The 11531-nt window shown below is 31.3% G+C and overlaps 1 protein-coding gene across 1 annotated transcript in view; it reads left to right on the top strand.

The window, feature by feature from the left end:
* Positions 1-6353: 6353 nt before the first annotated feature.
* Positions 6354-11531, top strand: part of LOC124369855 — a 123681-nt gene continuing 118503 nt past the window's right edge. Inside the window, exon 1 of the mRNA XM_046827985.1 lies at positions 6354-6394. The gene's annotated coding sequence lies outside the window, so the exon portion shown is untranslated. The remainder of the gene's footprint in view (positions 6395-11531) is intronic.

The following is an 11531-nucleotide window of genomic DNA, read 5'->3' as shown; positions in this document are numbered from 1 at the left end:
AGAGCCATGCTATTCCAGAATACCCGACGTGGCGATCAAAAAGTTTCGCACAAAAACCTGCCAAAATGAGAAACACGTTTAAAATATAAAATATCATTTGAAACATTAAAAGCCTTTTATCTATTATAAAAAAGGTTTTTACGTAACTTTCAGGTCCTGTCACGCATGCCTCTGTATTTTAACTTAATCAATCTAATCATTATATATATATATATATATATATATATATATGTATATATATATATATCATTATATATATGTATATAAATAAATTAATCAATAATCAACTATAAGTTTATGATTATACTTATATTCGAGAGAACACTTGTATGAGCCGATGACGGTTTTGGTTTCTCTTGTAAGTATGTTTTTCCAGAACGATTATCTGTGTGTTCATCTAGTTAACTGCTGTTGTGCTTGGTGGTTATGTAGGACATATAAATCTGTTGTCCCCTGTTCATGAGTTATTTGTGCGATGTAATGGCTTAACCGCGATGTGACACTAACAGGTACGAGCGTTCAGTCACTCACACTCTTTCGCCTGTAGCATAATGAGTTATCAGCGAGTCACACTGTTTTCATATCAACGCTTGTATGACTTCCTTAACAAGCATTCATTATAGCGTTCAGTCACTCACGCTCTATCGCCTGTAGCATCGTCGAGTTATCAGAGAGTCCCGCAGTTTCTCGCATCAACGCTTGTATGACTTCCTTAACAAGCATTCATTATAGCGTTCAGTCACTCACGCTCTATCGCCTGTAGCATCGTCGAGTTATCAGAGAGTCCCGCAGTTCTCGCATCAACGCTTGTATGACTTCCTTAACAAGCATTCATTATAGCGTTCAGTCACTCACGCTCTATCGCCTGTAGCATCGTCGAGTTATCAGAGAGTCCCGCAGTTCTCGCATCAACGCTTGTATGACTTCCTTAACAAGCATTCATTATAGCTTTGCTCAGACAATAGCAATGCCTCTGCTGATAACAGTTCGATAACTGGGAGTAGTTCTGTTTAATTAAATCATTTCCATAAAAATATTAGAGGTTTTACAAATAAAATAGGTTAGGTGGAAGTTCTGTTTTAAGTTGAAACTGTGACTACAGTATGATTCAGTTGCGGCACCTGTCTGGACAACAGTTTAACAAACCTTTATGCTGCTTCCCACCAATCGAAAATCTTCTTTATCTCTGATCATGAGGGATAAGCTATTGTCTTTTCGCTCCCATATGAATAGTTAAACAAAAGCGCTCGACCATATCTGTCCAAACATCGTTTCAAAGAATAAACTAAATGTATTCTTCTGGCAGGAATATGACTTGGATAATATAAATTCATTCAAATTTTCAAAAATTATTTTCCTATTTTGGAAAAGGAAGCCAAGGGATCTCGACGTAAAAAATGTCCTGCTCTGAAATTTGTTGTTGAAATGAAGTCCCCACTTTTGATATCTTGGGATATTTATAGCCTATCAACGAATTTACTAGCGTGATTAGTCCTATTTAATGATTGTATCTCTGACGGAGTTTTCTTCGCGGATTTCAAGTTAAACATTTGCTTTACTTAATAACCCAACTATGAATTCAGATTTAAACTCATTCAGACCCATTTCTATTTCATCCGTTTTCTCTTAAGGTTGCGAAAGTTTATACACTATTAACTTGTAAATTATCTTCTGAATGCTATTGCGTTTCCTTTGAGGTGGATTCTAACTTCTCTGGATGCTGTGTGTCACACAGTTGGTCCTTTTTGCAACTCATCAAAGCTTAAAGAGGTATATCTCAGGGATTAATTCTGGGACCTTTCTTATTTTAATTAAATTAAATCGAACAAAATTTGGCTCAAATGTTAACAGTAACAAGGCCAGTAACTGCAAAAATTTGTAGGTCAATCTATAATAAATTTAGAATTGTGGTCATAACTTTTTAAATTTGAATATCCCGAAAGTCAGCGTTTTTGCTCCAGAAATCTAAAAATAACATTTTTTAGAGAATGTGTTACAACTCTAATGATATCAAAATTTTTTAAATGAAGTTAAAAATAACTTATAACAGATTTACTGTGACAAGACATACTTCATACAATAATGTTTTATTATTGGCAACTACACAGATAAGCTGTTTTATAGGAAAGACAGCTGATTGTCTGATGGCATAATTTTAGTAAGAAATAAATCCTAAAACCAATAATCTTAATCTCATACATTGACCATCAAAGTGTTGATACTACACTATCCTTAGGTAAGACTTAAATGTGTGTATTTAAATTCGTTTGTGTCATAAAACAAAAGGCGTTAGATATTCCGGAGCTGCCGTTTATTCAATTTTTTATTGTTGGCCATTTGCTGATAACAACGTCATATAAATTATGCTCTAAATTAGTAATTTATTATGCTATTTATATACTTTAGGTGTAATTAGTTTGTGATAACATCCTCTAGATCATGTCATTCCTGTAATTCTAAAGTGGAATTGCTGGTTTTAAATACTTTAATAGAAAACCGTTTTAATGGCCGCCACTTTTTTTAAATATTAAAGGTCATATGATAATTTTATGTGCAATAAATAATCTTGTTACCTTAAACAATTGAGTTAAATTTGGTATAAGATTAGGGATTAGTTTTAAGGATAATTTTTTATTAATTTTCATACAATATAGCCCTGAACTGCGGATTGACTAATAGCAATAACTACGTACCTTCGTAGAACAGTTCAAACTATAGTTATAGGCTACTATAGTTTCGACTTTTAATAAATCACCTTCTGGTGTCGGCGTCAATAAATATTAAAAGCGAGGATTATCCATCTGGAGTCGTCTTAGGTTAAAATTCACGAAAACAGAACAAACACAACGAATACATAAATAGTACAAGAAACACAACATTTAAGAAGCCAATCACACGAATATTAAACACGATAAATCATTACTGACAACTGAGCACTGGAGACCCATGTTCATATGGTGCAATTTTTTTGTCTTAACCTGAACAATAGTGTATGATATCTTTGTCTATAGAGTTACAGTAACCCTGTGTGGATTATTGACTTGCACAGTTCCATAATGTCTCGCCATTTAGTTGATTCAATTGTTCTAACTCTCTTTGCTAACGAAAGTGTGTGGTGCTTGTTCACAATGAAGAGGTAGTGCAGTACTCACTATGTAATTGGTTCTCTGTAAATTAACTGTTATTGAATATTTCCAAGGCTCTCAAACATTGTGAAATATTTAAATTTTTATTAATAAAATCATCGTTAATAACTCATTAACTACATTTGCTTGCTTGTTAACCAATTACATTTAGATATTTTTGCTGTAAGGTGAATTTAACAATTGCCTCAAAACATGTGATTTTACTACAGCAAAACGTAAATATGTCTATATTAATTCAAAATAATCCATATGTTTTGATATGGTTTGTTTAATTCAATGGTTATGATTATTAAAAAAGCAGAGGACTAAATATAAAACCAATGGGTTATAACTTAAACAATAATAATGCAATTATCGCTTCATTACGTTATCATTCGTAAATTGCGTGGTAATTGTTAAATGTTGAGTCATATAACATTTTCCATTTAACCTCCTATCTCAACCTGTTCGGATATACAATTTGCTACATTCATTCATCTCAGATATTTGAATGTTTAAACTCTGGCACTCGGACAATCTTCCACTTTTCGGTCTCCCGCATGAACTTGTCCCTACTGTAAAATACATTATTTGCAGTTAGCATTGTTTTCAGGCGAGTTTAAAATTACTTTCATATTGGGACATTTTAAATCGAATATGGCAATCTTTCAACAAATTGAACTCCTGCCTGTCAAGGCAAACGTTTATGCAATGCCGTTCTTTTTTCTTTCAGTTAGATGGTTCTCCCTGCCCCTAGTTGGTATATCATTGCCCTAGTATCATAGCATTTCATTTTAATTTTGAGACATTCCTCTAAAACACTGTATAGAGACGGCGCAGTTTAAACGGTTCCAAATTGAGAGTGCTGGCCTATTCGACTTTCTGTGTTGCAGTATTGCAATTTTTGTTGGAACTGACTTAAAAACTATTTAAAATTATCAAAGGTTTTGCGTTGAGTAACCTCTCCACAGAGCCAATGCTTAGGGGAGATGTGGGTAGATTACTCCATTGTATGCCGTTATCATTACTTGATTCAGACAATATTCAGACAGTTTCCTCAAAAAATAAATAACTGACGATAACTGTCTGTGTGACAACTCCAAGTCAACCCTTGATCGAGATGTATTCCGAGGTACTTGTTGAGTAAACTTCTTCGATCTTAGTTTCATCCAGCATTACTGTTGGTTTGTAATCTGAGTCACAAACCTAATTGATTGAATGTTGGCTTCATTGACTTCATGTTTTAAGATTTAGCTTATACAAAATATTGAATTGAACTATCGAGCTCCAACAACTACATACACTTTAAGTGTCTTTTCGACTTTCGAGACCTACTAATATCGTACTGATCAAGCGTTCCCAAAAGATGTTACTCATCAAGTGTAAAATAACTCTAACATTTTCAGAAGACTGTCAGCATTGATTTAGAGTGAATATTTTGGGTAGAGTGTGGGGAAGTTGCCTTGTGAAAAGGGAGACCGATCAAGTGGTCATTCAAGTGGTCTCAGTAAATGTTTTTAACTTTGAAATATTGTTTGAGTAGTTTGTTTTTTAGTGGAAAGTGTCTTGCCACACTGGCAATTTCCTCTTCTGTGACTGCAGTTAGAGCCATTGAAGCTTCTGGACTCAGTATTGACAAGGCAGATGGCTGACCTTGATATGGACGAACTTCGTCAGCTCCACCTAGAAAAAATTAACGAATCTCATCATGAACCCTTAGAGGATCTTTAATGTGTAGTTCGGTTCGTTTTTTAGTCGGTTAAGTATTATTTGTATTAATATTCCATGCTGTTTTTTAAATGTATCGTGACTTGAGCATTGATTGCTTTGTTAAATCATAAGAGAGGCTTTCCTACAAGTTTTTTTGTAATTTTGTAATTTTGGAAAAGGGCTTTGAATTCTTCATGTGATGTGTTTTTGTTAATTTCGGTGAGAAATAGTAAATTTATTTTAAAAACGAGAATACCTTTGGTGATCTTAAAGATTTTTGTCGCCCCAGTTTTCGTTGAGATAATTCTAAGAGATAGTTCACATTACGTAAATATTTTAAATGGTTTCAAAATTTGCTTAGCTCAACGTCTGTTTTTGTTTATTTAAAATATGGGTGTTTTGTCTAATAAATTGTAATAATATATACAATGTCGCAAAAATATTATTTTCTGGCAATGTTTTGTTAATAACTTAAATGTACACTTTTTAAAATTTAAGAATTAATTCTACTATCTACGAATTTACTAATGAACTCTTCAACATACATTTAATAAATATTGATTAAAATATGATCCCTAATTTTAAAAACTCATAGGCCTGGTAATAATGACTGTAGTTATTATTTTATTTCGCTTTTTGTATTAATCTATACTAGTCTGAGTAATTAGGTGATTAAGGTTGAGTAATTTACTCGTTTTTTTATAGTATTTGTTCAATGTATTTTGTGAAAACAATTAATACTAACTTATATTAAACAAGAACTGCGTATAATCATAGTTTTAAGAACATTTTTAAGTTGCAAGAAGTAGTATAACATTCTATTAAAAAAAAATGTTTTGTTACTAAACGTAGTAGAATTCTGGCTATTATCTGAGGTACCTATTATTTTTGTATTGAATGAATTTTTTTATTAGCAAAATATTTGAGTTTCGGTATTGATGAACTTACAATAGAATATTAATTGTCGTGTAAAACGATTAACCCTGTAAATGTTATTTTATTGCCAACCCAGCACACGGCCATACAGACATTTCTGACAAAGCGTTATTGAATTATGTGAGCTTACAGGTTTTCCTGCGTGGAGCTGACATATTGTAAAAAACCATAAACAAAGCACTGGTTATATTATTATGATATAAAACTAATCTATCAAGAATTATTTAATTCTTGACCATGTATTTATTTAAATACATGGTTTGAATCATTTGTATGTAGTTTCATACGGGAATTCAATGATTATTTGTGATGCAGATTTATTTGCCACCTCCTTCATCAGACATTCCAATTGTGGTATTTTATTACTAGGTTTTATAATTTAAATGTATAAATCAATAAAAACAATAGTTAAGGAATATAAATAAACAATAGAAAAATAGAAAGTTTTAACCGAACTTAATCATTCAGTGACTGGAACCAAGCTTTCAAAAGTATCACTCATCTCTTTGTTATAGTTCGGAACGATTCGGCTATCTTCGGTTCCGAAGTACCGAAGCCGTACAGGTTCATAGTTCAGTCGCGCGCGCGCCGTGTTGCGGTTGTAGCCCCCGAGCTCTAACTTGGTAAGTTTTTTGTCATTTCTTTCTTTAGCTTGAACTAATAAAGCTTCTTCTTATGATTTGTATAGCGATCGCAAAATCAAGTTTTACTCAAATATGAATTTTTTAATCTTTACACATAATTTGGATTACGCTCTCAACTTAACTTTTAACTGTTTTGAATAAGCGATCGTTCGTGGAAAGGATAAGTTCATATAAGAAGGACCAGTCCTATTTTGAAAACTAGATTTCTTATTAATCTGTTATTGTGATAGAATGTATTAATGGCCAGATCATGAAGGTTAGGCTAGCTAGCTGTTTTACGATTAATTATAGATTTTTATACTTACTTTATATAATAATATTAATAAATATTTTACGCGCAGTCATTTGTAATATTTCTGAACACATATGTAAAATTATATTTTGTCTATATAAAGAGTTTCAAATCTAGGCGGTGTTTCATCTCTTCAATACATGTATGGAAGTGAGGAAAAAGAGGGAGATTTCTAGCAGAATTTGACAGTAATTTTCTACAGTAAATAGCTTAGTAGAATAACAATTGGATCCGAATGGTTTATGTATCGAAATGTATTAGTTACAGGGGGGATATTATTGTCTCGTAAATTTAGTGTTTCAATTCTAAGTTGTGCTAACCTTATAGAAGTAAGTTATTTTTGTTGCCTAGACTGTCCCCACAGTAATGAACTATTACTTAAAGATCTTTTTATAAATTAATTAAATTATTATAATAATTTATAAATATTTTTACGGTTAATCGTAAATGTAGTAGATATTGTTATAATTACCACAAATATGAGAAGGTAAACCTAAGTAGAGAATAGATTATTGATACAAATTATGCAAAATAAACTAATCTAATCAGTTACCGTCTTTACGAGTTATCGTTTATTAGTTTAATTTTAATATAAATTTCAAAAATTGATTTTCAAATTTATAATTCCTTTTCAATATTGATTTCTTCAGTATCATGTCATTTTTTGTTTATTCTTTTCATTTTCAAGAGTACAGAGGTCTCTGAGATCACCTTCCTGGCGATAGGGATAACACTTTTACGAATAAATATAGGGGTGGGGTTTAATAGTGATGAATTGTACTAGTATATAAACGTATTTTTAGTTTTTAACGTTGAAAATTAATCAATTTAAAACAATTCCAGAGTATAGTTTTTAAATAGAATACTTTAAAAATGCTATATAAGCTTTATTGTTAAGTAGGAATAGTGCTGAATCGAATTGCAGTTAAAACAAATTACAGTCTGCACAGGAAAGAATGGAACCAGGCACTCGTTAAAACAAAAAAAGTTTCAGACCCTTGGTATCATGCAGTGGTTCAATTTTAAAATTGATCGGTAAGATTTAGTCTGTAATAAAAAGTAAGTTTTTTCGATAAAGAAATTGTGTGTCCTGGTTTTTAATATAATTCTTTTTATTACAAGCTCATCAGCTTGTAATGAAAAATGGCAATAAAAACATCCACCGATGTTTTGAATGAGCCTGCTAAGAAATCCCTTCAATATTTAAAGAAGACAATATTTTTGACAGGAAATTAAAAAGAGAAAATGCTCGAATTTAACTTATTAGGCTTTATGATTTTGTAGTCTATTCTCAGACAATTGCTTTCATTGTCGTGGAACTCAAAATATTAATTGAGGTTAATCCTTTATTTTAAATCTGAAAGAGTTTGCAATGAACGCTAAGTATTTATTAATATTAATATCGGTACTTCAGTAGAACGTCGTGTATGTCTATGGAACAGCTGGGTTTTCCCAATTTTAATTCATAACTTGAATATTTCCGAAACATACATATATACAAAACAAATAAACATGAATTGTACACTGTACGTAAACATACTAGAAATACCACAATCGATGACTGTTTAGTTAGTATAATACAATTACGTTTATTACTAAATTTAATAGAAATCTACGTTTAGGATCTATTTCACATGAATTGTTAAAGATTCCAATAAATTTCAAACACCCATCATAATGACGAATTCTTTTAATTTTACGAAACCCAGAAGAAGCAAATGGATTAAAAATTCATTAGGTAAATCTAGTATTTAAACACAAGGGAAAGAGATCCGTAAATTGGTTAAATTGGTACAGATCTCTATTTTTTCCCAATAACGATGATTCAAAAAAGATTAGTTTTAGAGTTATTGTCCCATAGTGTTTGGCATCGAACAAAGCTTAATATACGGTTTTATACATTAATTATACTTTATCACTTTTAAAGTGTTAACTTAGCCTATTTTTTTACACAAACTTTGTAGGACATTTTTGGAATTCCTGCTAGGTTCCTATTAGCTTTTTATTCTAAAGAGCGGGCTCTTTTAGGTTTTCTTAACAAATTAAATGAAGGGATTAACAATGATAAGTGTGTGAGTGCACTTTTCCTAGATATACAGAAGGTATTTTACACAGTCAACCATGCCATTTTATTATATAAATTATACAATTTTAGGGTTCGTGGTGTAGCTCATGCTCGGTTGTCCAGCTAGTTACAAACAGGAGGCAATGTGTTAAAATCTAGAGTGTTTTAAGTGAAATGGGTGTAGTCAGTCAGGCACGGAGTCCCCCCGGGATCGGTATTGGTAAGAACTTTGTTTCATATATTTCATCAATAATATTACATTAATTAATATTTTGAGTTCCACGACAATGAAGGAAATTGCCTGAGAAAATGCTACAAAATCGTGAAAAACTAATAAGATAAATTTGATTTCTCCGCACCAAATGATTTTATTTCCTGTAGAACACAGAGACTTAATTAAAGATTCAGTAGGCTCATTCAAAACATCCATCAGCTTGTAATAAAAAAAATTTCGTAAAAAACCATTGTGCTTTCAAACGCAACAATTAATTTGACTATTTCGTATAGACGCGCGCGCGCGTGTGTGTATGAAACAAAAAATTTCTCATCCATGTTTTGTTTGTATGAATATTTTGCTGCTACGATGTATTTATATATTTAAGGTTTTAACAGCTTTTTATTTCACTAGTGGAGATTTACCATCAAATGTTAACTTTTTTAGACAAGGTCTTAGAATTGCTTGTAAGTTTAGAGTTCCTAAACCTAACGTAACTTTTTATATAATAACATTTAACTTTACAGCACCAAGACTTTGCAATAATTTGCCGTAAAATAAAAAATATTAAAAAATAAATTAATTCCACAGAAGTTTTTACAACTTGGCTTATAAGAGTGGACAGAAGCAGTGTGGAGGATGTAACTAATATTCAATTTACAAATTTACTTTCTATTATAATATGTGTTATTGTGGTATGTAAATATGGTAGTGTATTAAGTTTCTTTAAAGTAAGCGTGCTTCATTTTATAAAAGAAACTCTTTTTTATCTGTCATATTTGTCTGGTGGTATTTAAAACGTGTACTTTTTAATAAGTGTATTCTATTTATTTTTAGATTCATGAAGGGTAAATTTATGTTTCATTAATTGTGCTTGATACGCCATAAAGGTAAGTGTAACAATAAATAGATGTATGGGATTAATAGTTATATATAGTTTTAGTGTCTGCCACGGCAAATGAACTGTTTATCTAAATTATGAACTTATACGAGGAAATCCCTTATTAGGTTATGCCTTTTGGTACCCTATTTTTCTATTAAACCTATTCTTGACTTGACTTATTTTGAATTTTTATGGATTTGTAATAATTATTTGGGTTTGTCTTGGTAGAAGTGTTTATATTTTTTGGAAAAAATTAATTACTTAATTTATTCTTGTGCCACATACATAATCAAACTGTAAATGTTTAGAAAAATCTACAAACACTTTATGATCATATTTATTTTAATATATTTTACAAGTATTATATGAAATCGAGTAAACTGTATATAAATATATACAAATGCCATATAAACTGAATATAAAAAGTAGTTTGTTTGGATTTACGATTTACTTGGCTCGTAGAAGCCATTCGAGCCAAGTATTTAATGCAAAGATACAGTACCAGTGGTGATAAAATCACATACACTGCCGAACGTACACACACCAGCTAATCTGAATTACAGTACTTGATTTTTTACTGAGATCCATTAATTTATTTAAAACGGCCTCTGACCTCTAAAGTGAGAATATTAACTTCTTTGAGCTTTTGAAACAAGAAATTTCTTTTAACAGCTTTAACCATTGTGTAACTACAATATATTTAAACATGTGTGAAAGAGCCGTTCACCATGATCCCCGCACTTTACACCAAAATAATGAAATCGTACATTGTGAAGATGTAGCACTAAATGAGGTAAATGCTTAGCCATTTAAATATTTGAACATATGGACATGTATATATCGATGTAAAATAATGTAAAGGTATGTTTCCTTGAGAACTAGTGAAAGGTTCAGTATTAAGTAACTTAAATATTGTTTTTCGGTTACATATTTTACAAATATGTTCCATTTGGAACATTAGGAGTAGCACCATTTGATAAATATACTGATTCCGGTAATTTTTGTAGGTTCTGTAATGACTAATATTTTTGCTGGAACAATTGGAAATTAAAATCGCTGTAATTTCTATATATTTCTCTATATTCTAACAGTGGCATCGTAGGATATCCTTTTCAAATGTCATCCAATATTATTAAGGTTCTTATTAGTAAATTAAAAATGTTTCGGTATTCAAATCAAATACTAATATTGAATCAAACATCATTTATTTAAAAACAAATATTAAAATTAAAAATGTTTGTGTGTATCCTTGATATATTTTTGTAATTTTATACGTCTAGTAGCTACAGAGATTCCGTGCTCAGGGTTTTAATCCGTGAATTCAGTCAGTTATAGTGTGGTTTATAGCTGATATAGTCTGCCTCGTTGCTTCTGGGCCTGAAACACATGACATACGATAGGGCCGTTTTTTCGATGCTTTACACGTACAAGGTCCAGCGAAAACACTGTTTTTTGTGTTGCTATTTTGTTTGGTGCCGTACATTTCATAAAAGTACATTATATTATATTTTCAAGCTCTCTAGTATTCTCGGCCTGCGAGCCTAAAATAATATCAGTCCTTTCTTAATCCATTGGTATGTAAGCCTTGTATGGGTAGGAAATGGTAGGACTAGAGCTGGGTTGTGAGGTTGCTTTTTCCTCCAGCACTACAGCTCTGATGAA

The sequence above is a fragment of the Homalodisca vitripennis genome, chromosome X (genome assembly GCF_021130785.1).
Source record: "Homalodisca vitripennis isolate AUS2020 chromosome X, UT_GWSS_2.1, whole genome shotgun sequence".
NCBI classification, from domain to species: domain Eukaryota; kingdom Metazoa; phylum Arthropoda; class Insecta; order Hemiptera; family Cicadellidae; genus Homalodisca; species Homalodisca vitripennis.
This window is presented reverse-complemented; position numbering and strand designations above follow the sequence as displayed.